Raw genomic sequence first — 20025 nt, forward strand, 5'->3', positions numbered from 1 at the left:
AAATGTATAGCCTGTTGGAAAATATAAATAAAAATTTGAAGATTTTTTTCTGGAATATATAATTTTTAATGCGAATCACATTTTATTTGGCAAACCCCCGACGGCTTGCGCTTAACCCTGTTTGGAAAATACCTGGTATAGATCTATGCAAAAATTGTATCCTTAGAGAAACAAACTCACTGTGAATGATTATATCAAAGGATTGAACTCAATGTTAAACATTTATGACAACATCAAAGATGTTACCCTGGAAAACAACTGGTTCAGACATCCACAAGGTCATGGCAGAGTTTCCACCTGAAGCGACAAAAACGTACGCGGGCATATGCAATGATCGCAGAATGGGCGAAATGCATTGATGCCATTACAAATCTTCTGCAGGCATCTACTGTGAGCCAAACACAACTAGAAAGCCCTAAAAATGATCAGAACCGTCTTAAGAAAGCATTCTACGGGAATCGGGAACCAGACCCTGTTGCTGACAACCTGAAAATTATTAGATAACTGTAACGTGTACGCTGGGAGTCGGGAAGCAGGTACAGGGAGTGAATTTAATAAAAAAACGAACATGGAACAAAACAAGAAACACGAATAGTGTACAGCCATGAAACACAGAAACAGAGTAAATAACTCCTGAGGAAAGAACCAAGGGGAGTGACAGATATAGTGGAGGTAATCAGAAAGGTGATGGAGTCCAGGTGAGTGTCATTAGGGGCAGGTGCGTGTAACGATGGTTGCAGATGGCTGTAATAATAAGAACTGGCCACAACGAGCACCAGAGAGGAGGAGTGGGAGTAGACGTAACATTACCTCCTCCCTGACGCACGGCTCCAGCTGCAGGATGCCAACAGAGGGACGGTTCCGAGAACCAGGAACGGGCCGATCGCTTCTGCTGAGTCGCGGGACCCTGCAGAGCCAGCTGAGGCACGGGAACCTGTAGAGCCAGCTAAGGTGCGTGAACCAGTCGAACCGGCTGAGGCTTGGGAACCTGTCGAACCGGCTTTGGCATGGGATCCCGACGAGCCAGCTGAGGCATGGAAGCCTGACGAGCCAGCCGAGGCTTGAGAACCTGTCGAGCCAGCTGAGGCATGGAACCCTGACGAGCTAGCTCAGCCATCCCTGGTAGCTTCGGCAATGGAAGCCTTACGAGCCAACCAAGGCGTGAGAACCTGTCGAGCCAGCTGTGGCATGGAAGCCTGATGAGCCAGCTGAGGCATCCCCGGTTGCTTCGGCAGCCACTCTTGGACCCGACATCACCAGTAAAAAAGCAAAAACAATCCCTGTTGCTTCCCTTTGGTGAGGCGTTATTCTGTAACGTGAACACTGGGAGTCATGAAGAAGGTACAAGGAGTAAATGAAAAAAATAAACGATCATAGAACAAAACAATAAACATGAGTAGCGGATGTTAATTTATATCCTTGCGAACTGCTTTGATTGTCAGCTCTTTCCATGACTTTGAGATGATAATTCCATTAATAGGGGAACTCCCTCCCTCCCACCTTTGATTTGATTTATTAGGATCCCCATTAGCTGACGCCAATGGCGACAGCTAGTCTTACTGGGGTCCGACACATAACGAAAAAGACACTGCAGACAAAAAAAATACATTAACATGTAGTGTGTGTGTGCATCTATCAGTTACACATGTACATACACTCAACAAGTAGGTCGCATTGGAGAGAGGCGTGCCGTGAAGTGCTGCTTTATTTGATTTTTGAAACCAGGTTTGCTGTTCACTTATGCTATATAAGATGGAAGGGAGTTCCATGCAGTCATGGCTCTGTATAATACTGTACGTTTCCTTGAATTTGTTGTGGAACTGGGGATTGTTAAAAGACCCCTGGTGGCATGTCTGGTGGGGTAAGTGTGTGTGTCAGTGCTGTGTATAATTTGACTATGCAAACAATTTGGAATTTCCAACACGCAGTCAGTCTTTCCTCAACTCTCAGCCAAGAGAGACTGGCATACATAGTATTAATATTCACACTCTAATTGCAATGAAGAGCAAGACGTGGCACTCTGTTCTGGGCCAGCTGCAGCTTAACTAGATCTTTCTTTTCTGCACTTGACCATATGACTGAACAATAATCAGGATAAGATTAAACTAGAGCTTGCAGGACTTGCTTTGTGGAGTGTGGTGTCAAAAAAGCAGAGCATCTCTTTACTACGGACAGACCTCTCCCCATCTTTACAACCATTGCATCTATATGGGTTTGACCATGACAGTTTACAATCTAAGGTTACACCAAGTAATTTAATCTCCTCAGCTTGTTCAACAGCCACACCATTCATTACCAGATTCAGCTGAGGTCTAGAACTTAGGGAATGATTTAGTTTTAGTTTTATAGATGTTCAGGACCAGTTTATTACTGGTCACCCATTCCAAAACAGACTGCAACTCTTTGTTAAAGGTTCCAGTGACTTCATTAGCTGTGGTTACTGATGCGTAAAAGATTGAATTCTCAGCATACATAAACCAACATGCTGACCAACATTGTTTAATGCCAGTGGCAGGTCATTGGTGAAAATAGTACATTGCCTAGAGTGCTGCCCTGCCCTGCAGTACACCACACTACATGTTTGACATTGGAGAAGCTTCCATTAAAGAAATCCCTCTAAGTTCTATTAGATGGATAGTTCTGAATTCAGGATATGGCAGAAGTTGAAAAGCCATAACACATACGTTCTCTCAACAACAGGCTATGGTCAATAATATCAAAGGCTGTATTGAAATCTAACAGCACAGCTCCCACAATCTTCTTATTTTCAATTTATTTCAACCAATCATGCGTCATTTGTGACATGTTGAGTGCCCTGCTCTATAAGCATCCTGAAAGTCTGTTAATTTATTTACAGAGAAATAGCATTGACTAATTACAAACACATTTTTCTCCAACAATTTGCTAAGAGCTGGTAGAAAGCTGATAAGTCTGCTGTTAGAACCAGTAAAGGCCGCTTTACCACTCTTGGGTAGCGGAATGACTTTGGCTTCCCTCCAGTCCTGAGGACAAAGACTTTCCTCTAGGCTCAGATTAAAGATATGACAGATAGGAGGGGCTATATAGTCAGCTACCATCCTCGGTAGCTTTCCATCTAAATGATCAATGCTAGGAAGTTTGTCATTATTGATCGATAACAATCCTTTTACCACCTCTCCCACAGTAACTTTACAAATTTCAAATGTATTATTTGTTTTTTTATGCATGAGTATGATGGCTCACTGTTCATTGTTAGCATTTTTTAGCAAGTTTGTCCACTTTGCCAATGAAGTAATCATTAAAATAATTGGCAACATCAAATGGTTTTGTAATGAATATGCGATCTGATTCGATGAAAGTTAGAGTTGAATTTGTCTTTCTGCCCATAATTTCATTTAAAGTACTCATTTAAAGTATTTTTTCCATAAATCTTTATATCATTGAGCTTGGCTTCATAATACAGTTTCTTCTTCTTTTTGTTGAGTTTAGTCACATCATTTTTCATTTAGCATTAAGTCAGCCAGTCAGATGTGCAGCCCCTCCTTTTGCCCCATCTCTTACAACCATACAGTTTTTCAAATCCTCATCAATCCATGTAGCCTTAATTGTTCTAACAGTCAGTTTCAGGTGCATGTTTATCATTAATTGGAAGAAGCTATTTCGTAAATGTATCAAGTACAACATCGGGATCCTCCTTAGTAATCACATCAGACTGACAAATATTTTTAACATCATCCACATAAGTCATAGCTAAATATTTTGGATGATCTCTTATGCACTATTATAGGCGCTGCTTTTGGAACTTTGGCTTTCCTAGATATAGACACTATATTGTGATCACTGCATCCAATGGGTACGGATACAGCTTTAGAACAAAGTTCTACAGTATTAGTAAAGATGTGATCAATACATGTGGATTGTCTTGTTCCTGTAGTTTTTGTAAACACCCTGATAGGTTAATTAATAACCTGAACCAGATTACAGGCACTGGTTACAGTGAGAAGCTTCATCTTGAGGGGACAGCTTTATGAAAACCAGACAATATTCAGGTCCCCAAGAAAGTAGACCTCTATGTTTACATCACATACACTATCTGTCATGTCTGCTCCCGCTCGTCCCCTCCTGGCGCTTGAGGACGCTGCATCATGCACTCCTGCCATCCATCATTGACACCTGCCTTCCCTCGTCACTCGCATCAACGTTATTGGACTTATCTCCTGTTTATTTCCTCCCCTATATTTGTCAGTTCCCCAGCTCTGTTCCCGGCTGCTGCATCGTATTGTTTTTGTCTTTGAATTTGTTTCTGACGCTGTTCCTGTCTCGTCTATGTCAGTTGTTTATTAAAACTTTTTAGGGCTGAGATCCCGTTAACGGGATCGATATGCCAACAGCCAGTGAAAGTGCAGGGCTCCAAATTCAAAACAACAGAAATCCCAAAATTCAAATTCGTCAAACATAGAAGTATTTCACATCATTTTAAAGATACACCTCTTGTTAATCCCACCACAGTGTCCGATCTCAAATAGGCTTTACGGTGAAAGCACCACAAACGATTATGTTAGGTCAGAGCCAAGTTAAAGCAAAACAGCCATTTTTCCAGCCAAAGAGAGGAGTCACAAAAATCAGAAATAGAGATAGAATAAATCACTAACCTTTGATGATCTCCATCAGATGACACTCATAGGACTTCATGTTACACAATACATGTATGTTTTGTTCGATAAAGTTCATATTTATATAAAAAAATCTCAGTATACATTGGCACGTTATGTTCAGTAGTTCCAAAAACATCCGGTGATTTTGCAGAGAGCCACATCAATTTACAGAAATTCTCATAATAAATGTTGATGAAAATACAAGTGTTATGCATCTAACTTTAGATACCCTTCTCCTTAATGCAACCACTGTGTCAGATTTCAAAAAAGCTTTACGGAAAAAGCAAACCATGCAATAATCTGAGTATGGCGCTCAGAGACCAAACAAGCCAAAGAGATATCCGCCATATTGTGCAGTCAACAGAAGTCAGAAATAGCATTATAAATATTCACTTTCCTTTGATGTTCTTCATCAGAATGCACTCCCAGGAATCCCAGTTCCACAATAAATGTTTGTTTTGTTCGATAATGTCCATCATTTATGTCCATAGCTACTTTTGTTAGCGCGTTTTGTAACCAAATCCAGACTCATGAAGCACGTTCACTAGGAGCAGACAAAATGTCAAAAAGTTCCATTACAGTCCATAGAAACATGTCAAACGATGAATAGAATCAATCTTTTGGATGTTTTTATCATAAATCTTCAAAAATGTTCCAACTGGAGAAATCCTTTGTCTGTCGAAAAGCAATGGAACGTGAGCTACCTCTCACGTGAACGAGCGTCATAAGCTCGTGGCACTCTGCCAGACCACCGACTCAAAGAGCCCTTAGGAGCCCCTCCTTTACAGTAGAAGCCTCAAACAAATTTCTAAAGAGTGTTGACATCTAGTGGAAGCCTTAGGAAGTGCAACATGACCAATATCCCACTGTATCTTCAATAGGGAATGAGTTGAAAATGACCAACCTCAGATTTCTTCTCAGGTTTTTGCCTGCCATAAGACATCTGTTATACTCACAGACATCATTCAAACAGTTTTAGAAACTTCAGAGTGTTTTCTATCCAAATATACTAATAATATGCATATATTAGCAACTGGGACTGAGTATCAGGCAGTTTCCTCTGGGCAACTCATTCATCCAAGCTACTCAATACTGCCCCCAGCCATAAGAAGTTAAATGTTTACTCCTCGTTCCTGCTTCGTCTCTCCAGCGTCATTCCGCGTGACAGAATGCAGCCATCATACGAAGCATCGGGGAGTACTGGCGTTCCGGTTGATATGGTGGCAGCGGCTCTGGATCGCCACCGATGGAACCAGGGGTGCCTAGCCAGCTCGTCGAAGTTCCACGCCCTAGCTGGCTCAAGAGGTTTCCTTGCCCCAGTTGGCTCGGATGGCGCCCATCCCACATCGGGCCTCAGTTCTTGTTCACCCTGCTGGTCCAGGAGTTTTTGTTTTTTGTTTTGTTGGTGACATCGGGGTGGATCCCGTCGCCGATGGGTGCCTAAGCCAGCCCGTCGGGCTTCCACGCCCTGGCTGGCCCGAGAGGTGTTCCTGGCTAGGCAGCTTCCCATCCCACGTTACACTCCACTGGATCATCGGGCTTCCCTTCCCCTTCGGGATCGACAGGCGTCTTGCCTCAGCCAGATCGTCAGGCTCTCATGCCTTGGCCGGCTCGCCAGGCTTTCACGCTCCTGCTGGTTCGCCTGGCTTTCACGCCCCAACTGGCTTGCCCAGCGCCCATGTCTCGGCCGGTTCGCCCAGGTAGGACGCCAGGTGGCGTTCCAAAAGGGAGGGGTACTGTCACGTCTGCTCTCGCTCTTTCCCCCCTGGTGCCTGAGGGCGCCAGATTACCCTGCATCACACACTCCTGCCATCCATTATGCACACCTGCCTTCTCTCGTCACTCGCATCAGCATTATTGGACTCACCTGGACTCACTTATCTCCTGTTTATTTCCTCCCCTATATTTGTCTGTTCCCCGCTGCTGCATTGATTGTTTTTTGTCTTAGATTCTGTTTGCTGACGCTGTCTGGTTATATGTCCATCATTTATTAAATGTTACTCTCCGTACCTGCTTCGTCTCTCCAGTGCCAATACATGAGACACTATCAAGCATTTCAAATATATTATTTAGATACCGACTGTTAACACATGGTATCATATAGCAACACCCCAAAAGAAAATACTTTAGATGTGCCAGGTGAACCTGCAACAACAACACAACAATAACAGTTGAAATAAGATCTTCTCTAAGCATTACAGGGATATGGCACTGAATATATACAGTTGAGTCGGATATTTACATACACTTAGGTTAGAGGCATTAAACTTGTTTTTCAACCACTCCATTATGTCATGACTTTAGAAGCTTCTGATAGGCTAATTGACATCATTTGAGTCAATTGGAGGTGTACTTTTGGATGTTTTTCAAGGCCTACCTTCAAACTCAGTGCCTCTTTGCTTGACATCATGGGAAAATCAAAAGAAATCAGCCAAGACCTCCACAAGTAAGTCTAGTTCATCTTTGGGAGCAATTTCCAAACGGCTGAAGGTACCACGTTCATCTGTACAAACAATAATACGCAAGTATAAACACCATGGGACTACGCAGCCATCATACCGCTCAGGGAGGAGACACGTTCTGTCTCCTAGAGATGAATGTACTTTGGTGCGAAAAGTGCAAATCACTCCCAGAACAACAGCAAAGGACCTTGTAAAGATGCTGGAGGAAACAGGTACAAGAGCATCTATATCTACAGTAAAACAAGTCCTATATCGACATAACCTGAAAGGCCGCTGAGCAAGGAAGAATCCACTGCTCCAAAACCACCATTAAAAAGCCAGACTACGGTTTGCAACTGCACATGGGGACAAAGATTGTACTTTTTGGAGAAATGTCCTCTGGTCTGATGATACAAATATAGAACTGTTTGGCCATAATGACCATCGTCATGTTTGGAGGAAAAAGGGGGAGGCTTGAAAGGAGAAGAACACCATCCCAACCGTGAAGCATGGGGGTGGCAGCATCATGTTGTGGGGGTGCTTTGCTGCAGGAGGGACTGGTGCACTTCACAAACGAAGGAAAATCATGTGGATATATTGAAGAAACATCTCAAGACATCAGTCAGGAAGTTAAAGCTTGGTCGCAAATGGGTCTTCCAAATGGACAATGACACCAAGCATACTTCCAAAGTTGTGGCAAAATGGCTTAAGGACAATAAAGTCAAGGTAATGGAGTGGCCATCACATAGCCCTGACCTCAATCCTATAGAGAATTTGTGGGCAGAACAGAAAAAGTGCGGGCGAGCAAGGAGGCCTTCAAACCTGACTCAGTTACACCAGCTGTGTCAGTTGGAATGGGCCAAAATTCACCCAACTTATTGTGGGAAGCTTGTGGAAGGCTACCTGCAGTGTTTGACCCAAGTCAAACAATTTAAAGGAAATGCTCCCAAATACTAATTGAGTGTATGTAAACTTCTGACACACTGAGAATATGATGAAAGAAATACAAACTGAAATAAATCATTCTCTGTACTATTTTTCTGACATTTCCCATTCTTAAAAGAAAGTGGTGATCCTAACTGACCTAAAATAGGGACATTTTACTTGGATTAAATGTCAGGAATTGTGAAAATCTGAGTTTAAATGTATTTAGCTAAGGTGTATGTAAACTTCCAACTTCAACTGTATACAGCAACACATCCCCAATAAGCATTATTGTCTCTTCAATAGATGTTATCTCCTTATATTGCTACTGATATCAAAATAATTTTCTAAGTGAGTCTCAGAAGTTTGAAGTCAGAAGTTTACAGTTGAAGTCAGAAGTTTACATACACCTTAGCCAAATACATTTAAACTCAGTTTATTGAGAAAATAGGGGCCTAGGAAGCCCTAAGAAGTTTTAATTTTAATAACAAACTTGTATGCCATCTGTAAATACGAATAAAATTGTTAAATTACGAGCCTAGATGATTTGGCCACAGAAAAAGCCAGGAACCTTCCCGCTAGCCATGATTGCCTAGTTAAATAAAGTTTAAATCAAAATAAATAAAAACATTTTTGCTGAGATAATGGGTGGACTGGATATGCCGAGAGATGAGTTTGGATTGGTCTGCCATGTTGCACGCTTCTGTCTATAACAAGAGCTGGTCAGAATGTGTAGGTAATCCTTTCTAATGTTGCTTTAAAAAAAATATATAACGTATTGTAATAGAACTGCAAAGGTGTTGCAAAAGTGTTGCTCGCCACTTTCTGGAGGACCGAGTTTTGATATCCGTGGAATGCACGGTGGAAATAGAGTATGATAGCTAACAAGATGGAGGGAATTCTGCCGTTTGATTGCAAATATGCAGACGGAGTCGAAAAGAGAACACACAAAAGGCAGCTGTATAAAACACCTGTCTCTGGATTACATGGCAGCCATCACATCTGTGAAAGAGAAGGAGAAGCGTCCATCCGTGTATACGGGTAAGATAGTCTAGCTAGCTAAATTTTCAGATATTACACGCGGCTAATTTTGTCTACTGTTAACTAGCTAGCTAACGTTAGCTGGCTGGCTTGCTAGCTAACTTTACATGTATGATCTGTGTAGTAAAATTATTCGTATCTTAGAGCCATTTGCATTGCTGGTTATAGCCTAATGTTTGCTAGATAGCTAACATTGAACCTGGTTGGTTAGCTACCTGCAGATTCATGCAAGCTAGTAACATTATGAGTTGGGATTATGGTTCATTGTTTAGCTAGCTAGCTACATGTCTAAACAGGTTTGCAATGAATGACAATGCAAGTAACCATTTCAATAGAATGTTCATAATGTCACTACGACAACTGTCGATAGACGTAGCTGGTAAATTTGCTCTGGCTATCTACTCCAATTTCAGAGCACTCGTCTGAGTGTGCCAAAGCTCATAACAACTGACGAATTTACGAACGCTCAACACCCGTTGAATATGGCCGGTGTCAGTAAATGTTGGCAAAATAGCGTAATTAACTCGTGTAACTACCCATCCCGGATCCGGGAGAAGTGTCATCAACTGACACTAAGTAGCATAATGCAATGGACAAAAAATCTTACTAGAAAATATTCATGAAATCACAAGTGAAATATATTCAAACACAGCTTAGCCTTTTGTTAATCACCCTGTCATCTCAGATTTTGAAAACATGCTTTACAGCCAAAGCAAGACAAGCATTTGTGTAGGTTTATAGCCTAGCATAGCATTATGCCTAGCTAGCAGCAGGCAATCTGGTCACGAAAATCAGAAAAGCAATCAAATTAAATCGTTTACCTTTGATGAGCTTCGGATGTTTTCACTCATGAGACTCCCAGTTAGATAGCAAATGTTCCTTTTTTCCAGAAAAAATATTTTTGTAGCCAAAAATGAGTTTGTTAGTTCTTCACGTTTGGCTAAGAAAACAACCGGAAATTGCAGTCACGATAACGCCGAAAAATATTCCAAATTAGCTCCATAATATCGACAGAAACATGGCAAACGTTGTTTATAATCAATCCTCAAGGTGTTTTTCAAATATCTATTCGATAATATATCAACCGGGACAGAGCTTTTTATAGTAAGATCGGGTGGAAAAATGGCTACCTCTGTCTTTTGCATGAGAAATACACAAAGAGCCATCAGGTGGACACTGACGCAATGTTGTCGCTCAGGCTCATTTTTCAAAATAAAAGCCTGAAACTATGTCTTGTGATACTAGACACATAAGGAAGCCATAGAAAAAGGAATCTCGTTGATATCCCATTCACTGCTCAATAGGGAAGCATAGGAAGGGACTCTTATTTAGAAACCGCTGCGTTCCTCATTGGATTTTTCTAATTCTTTTGCCTGCGATATCAGTTCTGTTATACTCCCAGACAATATCTTTACAGTTTTTGAAACTTTAGAGTGTTTTCTATCCTAAGCTGTCAATTATATGCATATTCTATTTTCTGGTCCTGAAAAATAGCCTGTTTACTTTGGGAACGTTATTTTCCCCCCCCCAAAAAATACCCCTAGATTCAACAAGTTAAATTGTTGGCAGCAGCACAGTTACAGTCACTAATGCTATGGATAACATAAAAACAGCCTAACCAGCTAGGACGAGTAAAATGGTCAGAGTGAGCTGGTCCCTTATTTGTGTCTGAAAGTTTCTAGCAAGCTAGCCAACGTTAGCCAGTTTGCTTGGGTGTTTGACTGCTGTTGTTAGGTCAAAATGCTCAGATCAATCCTACTCCTTGTTCAGTGTGCGCTCTGAGCGCTTCGAGAGCGAAAGACTCTGAATTTACGATCAGAGCTCACTCTGGCACTCCAGATTGAATTTACGAACACACCGTAGTACTAAGCAAGCCTTTAGTCTTGAAATCTTTGGTTGTTTGGTACATGGCCTCACATGTGAATCCTTAAAGAGCTGTGTAGGGCTAAAGCTTAAGACGGGGTGAACGAACGATGCAGAATGGGTGTAGGCAAAGAAGAGCTCTCCAGTAGGTGTACCAAAACATTCAAGGGACATTTTCTCAAAAGTGAGGTACAAGTTTATCAACTTTCAAACTGCTTTCAAAGCAGTTCTTCAACTGTAGTGTATGATATACAATTTTCTAGCTCGAGTCTCTACTTTTATCCAATGTAAAAACCATTTCAAATTCTGCTACATAAGACCGAATTGTGCTGGTCGGTCACATATATGAATGTTATCTGATGTTAGCAAGTTATTGATTTCATTAACCTTATTTCTAAGGCAACATATATTAATATGGGCTATTTCAGCACTTCCTGAGTAGCTTTTCAAAGATAGACATAATGTGGAAAAGAGCAAACAAAGCAAAATAAAAAATAGAAATGTCCTTGTTTTTAAAAGAAAGGCACATTTTTTTGTCCATTAAAATACCATCACATTGATCAGAAATACAGTGTAGACATTGTTAATGTTGTAAACTGCATATTTTTTGTAGGATATCTACATAGGCGTACAGAGGCCCATTATCAGCAACCATCAGCAACCATCACCATCACTTCCAATGGCACGTTGTGTTAGCTAATCCAAGTTGATCATTTTAAAAGGATAATTGATCATTAGAAAACTGTTTTGCAATTATGTTAGCACAGCTGAAAACTGTTGTCCTGATTAAAGAAGCAATAAAACTGGCCTTTAGACTAGTTGAGTATCTGGAGCATCATCATTTGTGGGTTCGATTACAGGCTCAAAATGGCCAGAAACAAAGCCCTTTCTTCTGAAGCTCGTCAGTCTATTCTTGTTCTGAGAAATGAAGGCTGTTCCGTGAAAGAAATGGCCAAGAAACTGAAGATCTCGTACAACTCTGTGTACTACTCCCTGGCACAGAACAGCGCAAACTGGCTCTAACCAGAATAGAAAGAGGAGTGGGAGGCCCCGGTGCACACATGAGCAATAGCACAAGTACATTGGAGTGTCTAGTTTGAGAAACAGATGCCTCACAAGTCCTCAACTGGTAGCTTCATTAAATAGTACCTGCAAAACACCTGTTTCAACGTCAACAGTGAAGAGGTGAGTCCGGGATGCTGGCCTTCTAGGTAAAGTTGCAAAGAAAAAGCCATATCTCAGACTGGCCAATAAAAAGAAAAGATTAAGATGTGCAAAAGAACACAGACACTGGACAGAGGAAATCTGCCATCCACAACAATGTTGCGCTGTCTTGATTGTCCATTGAGATAATCTGATTTCTCTGTCGTTGTTGTCATGGATTCACATACAGAACTGATGTCCTCTCTCAATGACTTACAGATTACTGTCATATTTTAAACTCATCAAGCTGACCCTGGGAGAACTGCAAACTGTTCTTCAGGTCCTGGACCTCTATGGTCAGGTCGTCTATTATTTTATTTGTTGACTCCACCAGTAATTTGGAGTCAAAACTGAAAGATATTATCTTGTTGTAACAACTGCTTTTAGAACTCTTTTTGTTAGTTTGAAATATCCTATACCTGTGATAGAGAGATGTCGCGACTTGACCTCTAAACCATTCTGAACAGTCGTAACCTTGCATCTGCAAAAACCCGAGCCTTACTTACGATTCAGTACTACACAAATTGGTTTAATTATTTATTTACTAGCTATCTAAATAGTAACACAGGATAAACATATACATGTAGTATGTTAAAAACAGTTCCCTATTGGACTGACAACAATATGAGTGCTTGTTACAAAAGACATGGAGATAGCAAGAGGGACAGAGACACTTAACGTTGGTCCATTTAGAATCTATTCTCACTCTTATACTTTGCACATGAACTGCCGCCTGCTTAGAGTAAGAAATCATGAGTGTATTTACGTGCAATTCCTTGGTTTGCCGTGTATCTCTCGGAACCGGGCTTAGGAAAGGGGGTTGGGCCTTTCCGCGGCTTGCTTGTAAGGCTCTGATTGTCCGAAATGGTTCCGACAAGTCTGCTACTGTCCTCCTTTGTAATTGTCCGGTATCCGGTGACTTGTTGTGTAGTCCTGAACAGAACTACAGAGTTTATTCTACTTCCATTCGCTCTGGAAGATGCTTCTTTGAAGACTAGCCAGCCGTTCCCAGTGGGCTGATGAGAGGTGTAGCGTAATATGATTGTTTCAGTAGAGTATTAGAATGGTCCCACTTAAATTCGCTTAGGAAAGCTTAGGAAAGCTAATCATCCGTACCCGTGACTGGTCAGGAGTTGAGTTTATCGTCTCTACCTCGTGTTGAGATTTAGAGGTAAAACCACTTTAAACATGAGCTGCAGGTCTACGTCACTCTGGTCTGATATGTTCATTCTTAACCCATATACAGATTGTTAGAAAGGGGTGGTTCCGTCAGGCTGACACGCTCTCTGACCTCACTCAAGGGGGCGGTGACTACTTACTGTGCACAATTATAGAAACAATTGTTTCTTATAGTTTCTCAAATCACATCCCTCTCTTAGCAAAAACACTCCAATAATTGTTCATATTTCACGCATAGGATGGAAACTTTGTACATATAGTGGGTATACTTTCCAAGTAGCAGTATTTCCTTTTTATTTATTTTTTTGACATCACAAAATAGCAACCAAAACAACATTCCCCACGTTCTATGTTAGAAAAATTGTTCCAGTATTCGCTTTTAAACGTGTTAGAGTTTCGGCAGGAAAAGTATCTTGAAACAAAGGCACATTCCTTGGGTGAATTTGGAGAGGGAGAATTGAATCTTTTCGGTTTGATTTACAACAGGATGTGAGTTGCTAGCCCCCACCAGCCCCCCACCCCCCCTGCGTGTGAGATAGGGTCTGTTTAAAGGCATTCATTGCAAACCTGATCTGACCTATTTGGATCCTCACAGGACAGTCACAGGACAGTCATGACAGAGACAATCAGGAACATGATAATGCCCTATTTCATGGTTCAAACAAAAACAAAAACAAAAATTGCGGTGGTACCTAGACACACAGACTGTTTAAATTGGCAGCTCATTTTCCAAGCCAAGTGCCCAAACAGACAAGGATGGAAACTTCAATGGGGAGATTTCATCACTTACTGTACAGTCTGATACACATAATGCATTTTTCCAGATGGTGAAAAAGGCGGCCGTGCTTAAGGATGCTAGGCTAACACTAAGTCTTATTGAATTAAGAAATATATTAATGTGAGTTGTAAGCAGCTGCTCACCTAGGTACTGGCGTGGTCCTGTATGCCTGGCATCTGATGAGCACCAGTGTCCTGACTTTTGGTTAGGAGATTTCTGTCTTTTCCTATGCCGATGTGGGTCGTCCGACTGTTCAGCACTGTGATGTTCTTAACAGAGATAAATCCATCATGCCACACCTCATTGGCGAGGTCTCTTAGCTCATGGGGTGACATCGTATTGTCATACTCTTTGCGTATGATCACGAATGATCTGAGTGATCTCTGCATGTTATCTAGGAATAAGGCTTTTAAATGGTCCTCTTCCTATGCACTGGGTGTATATGCCCTTGGAAAGAGGGCCCATTTCATCCTATCATAGTAAGTTCTAGGGTCCTCGTGGTATCCTGGTTTTACCTGAATGGCTTTCAAGAAAGATTCTGTGAAGTCATATTTAAAACTTATTCAGGATTGGTGGGTCCCCTGCGGGGACGGTTGAGCTAACGTAGGCTAATGCAATTAGCATGAGGTTGTAAGTAACAAGAACATTTCCCAGGACATAGACATGTCTGATATTGGCAGAAAGCTTAAATTCTTGTTAATCTAACTGATATACAGTAGCTATTACAGTGAAATAATACCATGCTATTGTTTGAGGAGAGTGCACAGTTATGAACATGAAAAGTTATTAATACTTAAATTAGGCTCATTTGGGCAGTCTTGATTCAACATTTTGAACAGAAATACAATGATTCATTGGATCAGACTAAAACTTTGCACATACACTGATTCTAAATTGCACCTGGGCTGGAATAATACATGATGGCCTTTCTCTTGCATTTCAAAGATGATGGTACACAAACAATTAAAAGAGAAATAGTTGTAATAGTAGTAGATCTAATGTGTTATATTCTCCTACATTCCTTTCACATTTCCACAAAGTGTTTCCTTTCAAATGGTACCAAGAAAATGCATATTCTTGCTTCAGGGCCTGAGCTACAGGCAGTTAGATTTGGGTATGTCATTTTAGGCGAAAATTGAAAAAAGGGGGCCGATCCTTAACCGTATATGAAGTTCCACACCCATCCTATGGTTGATTACCTAGAGAGTAATCCTGACCTGTATCTGACCCCAAATCTAATCATGTGTCCCGGTAAACCCTTCATCCGAGATAATGCAGATTGTCTGTGCGGCCTTAAGCCGTTTTCTGAGGATGAACGATGTCAAGCTGTGGTGTCCGCTGAGGATGACGTAACAGCCATGCAGGTTGAGATAGCTGGCAATTTGTGGTTCGTCAGTACTCCGGCCAGCCACGTCATAGTCACATATGATCGTCATGACACTGTCACTAAGCTGCCCCTCCCAAATCAAACTAGAAGGAGATATAGTACACCTAGATGATGTCGCAATGTGCTACTTAGACTCAGATAGACATGGTACCGCCATTGAAATTCCTGATGCTTTTGCGGGACACCCTCTTGACCTTGGTATACCCATTCAAAATTAGATTCTCTATGAAGGTACTAAACTCCTTGACTTTAAGCTGACTACCCAGGGACTGCACATCGCTCCAGTTAAACCTAAATTCCTTAGGACATCCCTCACCCATTCGTAGAGTCCATCAGACATCATCCTATGTGTTTCCTGCGCTTAGGAGTAGTATGACTGCCAACCATAGTCTCATGAACCGAGAAACCTTCCAACTGAAGCTTTGCTCCTCTCAACGCCTATCGGGATCCCGACAGGCCAAGGAGAGAAGGATGACACTCCAGAGGACCATTAAATTGGAGAACATCCACTTCAAACGTTCTATCCAGGGCTAGACTGCACCCAGACTTAGTGACCCTAACCCTGTTTTAAATCAGTTTTATAGTAAAGACATGCAATTTAAGTATAAACATTTTTATTTTTTAATGTGCCATGAACACAATGAGTCTTGATGTTTCCATCCGATTGTCAAACAATTCACTTCAAAAAGTTGGTTACCTTCACACGTTCATCCAAAAAATTATTCCAGCATATCAACAGTGCACTGTGCACCAGCCAACTTTCCTTCAATTCACAAGTGGCTAAAACAATCTCACTGGAGAAAGCATCAGAGCGAGCTAAACACCCCTTCTGTCTTACTATATGTAGCCCATGTATCTGATGCTGTTTGGCCAACAAGAGTATGACATGCCATATTATTTTTGGCCAGACAACATCAGATACATGGACTACACATTAGAGGTCTTCATGGGTCCAAAAAGGACCTGTTCTTAAATGGACCTGGTGCTTTCCTACCCAAACCCAATATGCATAGATACATTTTTTAAATAAAGGGACCGGTTCCGAACGGACCCGAGGACAACTACACCCGTTCCAAATAGACCTGATCAGACCCAGTCCGATTTGAGTGAGGGAAGCAGCAGAAAAGTATATTCTTTAAGCTTGAACTTTATTAACCGGGGGTGATAAAGTGCAAGCGAGAGGAGGGAGAGAGGTGTTTACCTTTTACCTTTTTTGCAATGCACTTTCTGAACTGTTAAAGGCAGCAATATGCAACAAAATCTTTAGTCTACTGGAAAACCACACGAAGAAGAAGAAAAAGGAGAGCGAGTTGCCACTCATAGGCTGGACAATAGAATAAGTCAAAATTCACCCAAGGCTGAAAATGGAAAAATAATGTTGGCTAAGCTGGAACACTTGCGCGAGCCCATAGCAAATGAATGGAATAGAACGTTCTCCAGGGTTGTTTTGACTGGAGTGATGCTTAGAATTCCATTTCGCCTAAATGGCACCAAAAAATGTATCCCTTTTTATTTTACCACTACAATCTGTTCTTAGGACGAAACTGAAAATGAACAACTTGTGTAGAAAGTTAACATCCGCACCTCGATGGTGCCAAGTGTGCTTATGCCTGCATAGCTAGGAAGTAGGAAAAAAATGGCAACTTCTGACTGTTTCTGGTCTAGCATCTGATGACAACGAGATACACTGCCCAGCCTTACATAATTCAAGAGAGGAGATTCTCATTATTGAAATAGTGTCCGAATTGAAAAAATCTAAATATAATACATTGCGAGATATTTGGTGAAATATACCAACATGCTTCTCCATAGGAAAAGAATGGGGGGAGCTCAGTGTTCCAATGGCAAAAGGTATTTCGGAGCTAGCGTTTGATGACAATGAGATACACTGCCCTTACATAATCAGAAAGAGGATATTCTCATGATTAAAATGGTGTTCAATTTTTAAAAATCTAAATATACACATTGCGAGATATTTGCCAAAATAGATAGACATACCTATATTTCCCAATAATAAACAATGGGACGACCTCAGAGTTCCATGAGTAATTTTTTGTTGTTTACATTTTAACCATAAACAATGTGAGCAGGTCTCCATTGCCAACAATAGCAAAGCAGGAATTGTGACATAGTACAATAAACTTGGATTAGAACGTTCGGAAGGCAAGTTGGTGCCACATTGTTCAATAGAACTAATAGTAGCTGGCAGGGTGAAAAATGCCCTAAAATAAGGCCTGTGTTTTCGTGCTTACTTCAAAACTACGTCAGGCAGCTGGGGTATATGGTAATATTATGAAACTAAACTCCACCGCGGATGCAATGAAATAGTTTTTATTAGAAAAAAAGCATTGTTAAAAATGTAATGTGTCCAGCCGACCACTCAGCAGGCGGGGGAGGGGCTGTGCTACTGCTGTGCACGAGTAACACAGGAGCAGGGAGGGAGGAGGGAGGGAGAGACGATAAACAACTACCAACCAAGCCGACTTGCGCTATAGTTGAATAATAGCTGCCATAGGTAGGTTATTTATCATCCAATAGGAGTATGTAGTACCTGTCTTGACGGCAGCAAATTGGGAGATGCTAGTTAAGCTAGCTATATAGATAGGAAGGCTAATTGAAGCTGCATGCCCTTTCTTGTCCTACAGTTACAAATAACAACAACTCCATTCAGAATATTACATAGCAGCCTACCTGTTGGCTCTTGGTCATTGTAGGCCTATCCTTCTCCTTTAACTTTTAATTCCGTCATCTTAATTCAATCTCCTATTGATTAAATATCTCCTAACTTTTACCACACACTGAGGCTCCATGACTGTAGCCCATTGCCACTTTGATGACTTGTGATTGGCCAACAACAAGTTACACGTGCCAATCTCGTGAAAAGACAAAGGGAACTCTGTCAGGGGGGAATAGTCAATTATCATGAACCAGTCCACTTGTTTCTAATATGAGTTGGATTATATCAATATTGATATGAAATATATGTATATGTATGGAAATAAGTTATTGATCTATTATATATGGATTCATTAATATGATTTTTGTCAACAATTTGGCCTCATTTACCTGGGTACAGAGGCCAGGCAAAAAATCCTCCCTCCCCATTTCCCTTGCAACTTTGAAGCTTCCAGCAGATTGTAACTATGCTGAACCAACCTGCTGAAGCAAGACAGAATGAGAAGCTGAGCAGCCCACGACAGCGGGTCGTTAGGGAGGACCTCGAGGGTCCTCAAGAGGATAATAAAAAATATTACTATTATTATTATTCCCAGCTCCTTGATGATGTGAGGCCTGAGGCAATTATAACTCCACCAGTAACAGCACCGTAACAGCAGGGGACTGCCAAATGGTTTGCCCTGCTTTTAATGGACAGAATCCAGACCGTTCATATGGAATCAGGAGAACATCCTTGCTTTTTACATAAGGATCTAGGCTGGGAGACAAGAAGGAAACTGATACTCTGAGCAATGACTCACCTTTCCTGGTGGGCAAAGGATGTATCCATCAATAATGGAACAATATTCAATTCCCTAAGGAATTCCCTAAGGGATTCTTCTCCCTGGGGCTGGGTGCCCCTCCTGCTACCACGTAACATGCTACCACAGAACATTTCAGCCAATCAAGCAAGGAGCCTCAGCACTTAGTCTCGACCTCACCTACCTCACTGTCCATTCGAACTGAGCTATCAAAGCGTGGTGCGAATAATAGCCATGGCCGACTGAAATCCTTCTGCTGCTCAGACGTCAGCGTAGTTGGTAACTGGAAAGTGGCCCTTGATTATTGATCCCCCCCGATCTCAATGAGTGGGGGCCAAACACCAATATTGGAATTTGAACGATTGTCCTCTGCTCTCGCTTCGATCTCAGTTGGACGAAGACACCAACCTGGAACTGTTTGAACAGGGACCTTTCGCAATGAAAGGATATTTGTGAATCCGAGAGATTGAGCTATTACCGAATTACACATTAGCACATTCAATGCAGCCTTTTCTCACTCTTTTAATCCCTCTGGGTATGAGCGTGTAACTTTCTTTCACTTAAATTCCCTGCTTTGTCTCGTTTAGAATCATCGTGACTTTAGTTTTTCTATCATTGTGAGTTAAAAGAAACCATCCTCCTATCCCTACTTGCTAAGAAAGTTTCCTCAGGACTTAAATGATAAGTGGTGCCCCGTTTACTGTACAATATGGATACATTCATATTTTATATTCCATAATTAATTACCCAATTAATTAGACATTATCATAAGAACCTAAAAAGGTTATTCGGTTGTCCCTATAGGATAACCCTTTCATGAACACTTTTTGGTCCAAGGTAGAACCCTTTTTGTTCCAGGTAGAACTATTTTGGGTTCCATGTAGGACCCTTTCCACAGAGGGTTCTACATGGAACCCAAAAGCCTTCTACATGGAACCAAAAAGGGTTCTTCTATGAGGACAGCCAAAGAACCCCTTTGGAACCCTTTTTTCTGAGAGTGTATGGATGAGCCATTTATGACCCTTGAGGTCAACTATGTCAGAGCTCTCTATTTACCATTATATACAGTACCTACTGCATTTTAGTATATGTTCTAAGT

General features: G+C 41.4%; 1 protein-coding gene across 1 annotated transcript in view; it reads left to right on the forward strand.

Moving 5' to 3' along the window:
* Positions 1–20025, forward strand: part of LOC112230021 (sodium/hydrogen exchanger 3) — a 73947-nt gene that overhangs the window by 23190 nt on the left and 30732 nt on the right. The window lies entirely within an intron of this gene.

This window comes from Oncorhynchus tshawytscha, linkage group LG31 (assembly GCF_018296145.1).
Source record: "Oncorhynchus tshawytscha isolate Ot180627B linkage group LG31, Otsh_v2.0, whole genome shotgun sequence".
In the NCBI taxonomy this organism is placed as follows: domain Eukaryota; kingdom Metazoa; phylum Chordata; class Actinopteri; order Salmoniformes; family Salmonidae; genus Oncorhynchus; species Oncorhynchus tshawytscha.